We start from the raw sequence: 4,656 nt of genomic DNA on the forward strand, positions 1-4,656 counted from the left end.
CGACCACGAAGACTTTCGATTGCGATTTCGCCTTAGAAAGGACTCGGTACGTCAGTGACCTCGTAAAACGTTTGGATAAAGATTTTTAACAACAAACAAGGAGAGATGTGCGGTTTAGACCAATGCTGCAAGTGCTAATTCCTTTAAGATTCTATGCGACAGAAACTTTTCAAAAGGTTATTGGCGATTCTAAAAAAACAATTTTTAGAAGCGATTGAAAATTATTGTACTTCTGACTGTCCTCCTGTTTCGTGACTTTTTCCGCTACCTCAAGGTTTGGCTCCACTTCGCATGTAATAGCTTCCCTCTCAGAGAGGGCTAAAAGTAGCGTCTTTAAAAAGATGGATAAGCATTAACTGGGATCCCTGCACCTAAAACCCGAGTGCGGCGCATCTCTAAATGCGCAAGAACTAATGAAAGAAAAGAAAGTTAATAGGGGCGAGAAATCTCGCATAAGCACTGTCCAAATCGATAGACTTCCAAAAGTGAAATACACGTGTGCAGATTTGGGGGAGGGCTAAAAGTAGCAACTTTTAAAAGTTACCTAAGCATTGGTTTGAATCCCTGCAACTAAAGGTTGAGTTTGGCGCATCTCTAAACGCGCGAGAAGTTACGAGAGAAAAGAAAGTTGATATGGGCGAGAATCTCTCACCCAAGCACTGTTCAAATCGATAGACTTCCACAAGTGAAATACACGTGTGTAGATTTAGGGGAGGGCTGAAAGTAGCGTCTTAAAAAAGTTAACGAGGCATTGATTGGGATCCCTGCACCTAAAATGCGAGTGGGACGCATCTCTAAGTGCGAGAGAACTAACGAGAAAAAAGAAAATTGACAGGGGAGAGAAAATCTCACCTGAGCACTGTTTAAATCGATAGACTTTTACAAGTGAAATACGAGTGTGTTGATTTGGGAGAGGGCTGAACGTAGCATCTTTAAAAAGTTGGGTAGGCATTGGTTGGGATTCACGCAGCTAAAACGCGAGTGTGGCACATGTCTAAACGCGCGAGAACTTACGAGAGAAAAGGAAGTTGATATAGGGAAGAATGTTCAACCCAAACACCGTGCAAATCGATAGTTTTCTACAAAAAAAAAAAAAAAAAAGTACACGTGTGTAGATTTAAGGGAGGGCTAAAAGTAGCATCTTTAAAAAGTTAACGAAGCATTGGTTGGGATTCCCGCACCTAAAACGCGAGTGCGGCGCATCTCTAAATGCGATCGAGAGAACTAACGAGAGAAAAGAAATTTAATAGGGGCGAGAAAATCTCACCAAAGCACTGTTTAAATCGATAGACTTTTACAAGTGAAATACGAGTGTGTTGATTTCGGAGAGGACCAAAAGTAGCATCTTTAAAAAGTTAGGTGAGCATTGGTTGGGATTCAAGCGCCTAAAACGCGAGTGTGGCACATCTCTAAATGTGCGAGAACTTAAAAGAGAAAAGAGAATTGATATAGGCAAGAATGTCCAACCCAAACAAATTGCAAATCGATAGTTTTCCACAAAAGAAATGCACGTGTGTAGATTTAAGGGAGGGCTAAAAGTAGTATCTTTAAAAAGTTTGGTAAGCATTGGTTGGGATTCCCGCACTTAAAACGCGAGTTTGGCGCATCTCTAAACGCACGAGAACTTACGAGAGAAAAGAAAGTTGGTATTGGCTAGAATGTTAAACCCAAACAATGTGTAAATCGATAGTTTTTCACAAGTGAAATACACGTGTGGAGATTTGGGAGAGGGCTAAAAGTAGCATCTTTAAAAAGTTAGGTAAGCATTGGTTGGGATCCCTGCACCTAATACGCGAGTGTGGCGCATCTCTAAACGTGCGACAACTTACGAGAGAAAAGAAAGTTGATAGGGGCGAGAATCTCTCACCCAAGCACTGTGCAAATCGATAGACTTTCACAAGTGAAATACACGCGTGTAGATTTGGAGGAGGGCTAAAATTGGCATCTTTAAAAAGCTAGGTAAGCATCGGTTACCTAAATACACGTATGTAGATTTAGGGGAGGGCTAAAAGTACCATCCTTAAAAAGTTAGATAAGCATTGTTTGGGATCCCTGCACCTAAAATGCGAATGTGGCGTATCTCTAAACGCTCGCAGACTTACGAAAGAAAAGAAAGTTGATATGGGCGAGAATCTCTCACCCAAGCACTGTCCAAATCGAGAGACTTCCACAACTGAAATACACGTGTGTAGATTTGGGAGAGGGCTAACAGTAGCGTCTTTTAAAACGTAGCTAAGCATTTGTTGAAATCCCTACACCTGAAACTTGAGTGTGGCGCATCTCTAAACGTTTAAGAACTTACTTGAGAAAAGAAAGTTCATATCGGCGAGAATGTCTAACCCAGACGCTGTGTAAATCGATAGTTTTCCACAAGTGAAACACTGGTGTGTAGATTTGGGGGAGGGTTAAAAATAACATCTTTAAAAAGTTAGGTATTTGACTGGTTGGAATCCCTGCACCTGAAACTTAAGTGTGGCGCATCTCTAAATGCGCAAGAACTGATTACAGAAAAGAAACTTGACAGAGGCGTGAATTTCTCACCCAAGCACTGTCCAAATCGATAGACTTCCAAAAGTGAAATCCACGTGTGTAGATTTGGGGGGAGGGCTAAAGGTAGCATCTTTAAAAAGTTAGGAAAGCATTGGTTGCGATACCTGCACCTGAAACTTGAGTGTGGCGAATCGCTAAACGCGCGAGAAGTTACGAGAGAAAAGAAAGTTGATAGGGGCGAGAATGTCTTACCCAATCAATGCCTAAATCGATAGGCTTCCACAAGTGAAATACACGTGTGTAGATTAGGGGAAGGGCTAAAAGTAGCATCTTTAAAAAGTTAGGTAAAGGCTGGTTGGGATTCCCGCACCTAAAACGCGAGTGTACCGCGTCTCTAAACGCGCGAGAACTTACGAGGGAAAAGAAACTTGATATGGGCGAGAATGTCCAACTCAAACACTGTGCAAATCGATAGTTTTCCACAAGTGAAATACACGTGTGTAGATCTGGGGGGCGGGGGAGGGGGGGTTAAAGTAGCGTCTTTTAAAGTTAAGTAAGCATTGGGGGATCCCTGCACCCGAAACTTGATTGTCGCGCATCTCTGAACGCGTGAGAAGTTAAGAGAGAAAAGAAAGTTGATATGGGCTAAAATGTCCAACCCAAACACTGTGCAAATTGATATTTTTCCACAAGTGAAATACATCTGTGTAGATTTGGAGGAGGGCTAAAAGTAGCAACTTTAAAAAGTTAGGTAAGCATTGTTTCGAATCCCTACACCTAAAATGCGAGTGTGGCGCATCTCTAAACGCGCGGGAACTTACGAGAGAAAAGAAAGTTGATATATGCGATAATCGCGCACCAAAGCACTGTTTAAATCGATAGACTTCTACAAGTTAAATACACGTGTGCAGTTTTGGGGGAGCGCTAAAAGTAGCATCTTTAAAAAGTTAGGTAAGCATTGGTTGGGATCCCCGCACCTAAACTGTGAGTGTAGCGCATCTCTAAACGCGCAATAACTGATGAGAAAAAACAAAGTTGACAGGGCGAGAATTTCTCACCCAAGCACTGTCCAAATCGATAAACTTCCTAAAGTGGAATACACGTGTCTAGATTTGGGGGAGGGCTAAAAGTAGCATCTTTAAAAGCTAGATAAACATTGGTTGGGATCCCTTCACCTCAAATGCGAGTGTGGCGCATTTCTAAACGCGCAAGAACTAACAAGAGAAAAGAAAGTTTATATGCGCGAGAATGTCCAAACCAAACACTGTGCAAATCCATAGTTTTCCGCAAGTGAAATACACGGTTGTAGATTTGGGGGACAGCTAAAAGTAGCATCTTTAAAAAATTAGGTAAGGATTGGTTGGTATCCCTGAACTTAAAACGCGAGTGCGGCGCATCTCTAAGCGCGCGAGAACTTACGAGAGAGAAGAAACTTGTCATGGGCGGAAATCTCTCAGCCCATGTGAGAACGCAAATGAGTTCTACTGTAAGTATCTCTTCCCGGTGTTATCTTTGTATGTTCGTTTGTTTGTTTGTTTGTTTGTTTTTTAATTCTATGAGAATAGGGCTGTATTCCTCTAAGGCTGTGGATTTAATTCGTTAAAACACTGAGTTCTTATAAATCGTTTTGAAATTCTTCGTTCCAGTTCAAATTTATGTTGCTGGCACATGGGTGGGCACTTAATATGTAGACCGTGATGTAAGATACCTTGAACTATTTTTACTGTTCAGGATGCACTGCTACGTTAGTCTGCTTTATAAATATTTAACTGCTCTGGTCGACTTTTTTAATTTCAATATGAGTAAACGTTCTTTTTATGCGTTCCTATTAAAAATGATGCAAAGTTGTCAATTTTAGTAATTTTAATTTGAAGGAAAGGTCCTGTTAGTACCTTCTTGTTAGTTGATGAAAATCTGGCGAGGTTTGTTTTACCAGGGCGCTTCATGACGCTTCCTGGAATAAGCTATATCTTCCCTAGTTGAATCGTCATCAGTTTATCCTACGTTATTCAGGTTATTGAGTGGAAAAATAATCATACTTTTGAACCTTAGTTCCTCTATTTTCAGGGGAAGTGGGGGGGGGGGGGGCGGTGGCTCACTTCTTTCGAAGGTCGTTACTTGCGGACTTTTACGATTCGTTGCGTGTACGAGCCATTGGCCAAGCGA

The sequence above is a fragment of the Orbicella franksi genome, chromosome 11 (assembly GCF_964199315.1).
Source record: "Orbicella franksi chromosome 11, jaOrbFran1.1, whole genome shotgun sequence".
Classification (NCBI taxonomy): domain Eukaryota; kingdom Metazoa; phylum Cnidaria; class Anthozoa; order Scleractinia; family Merulinidae; genus Orbicella; species Orbicella franksi.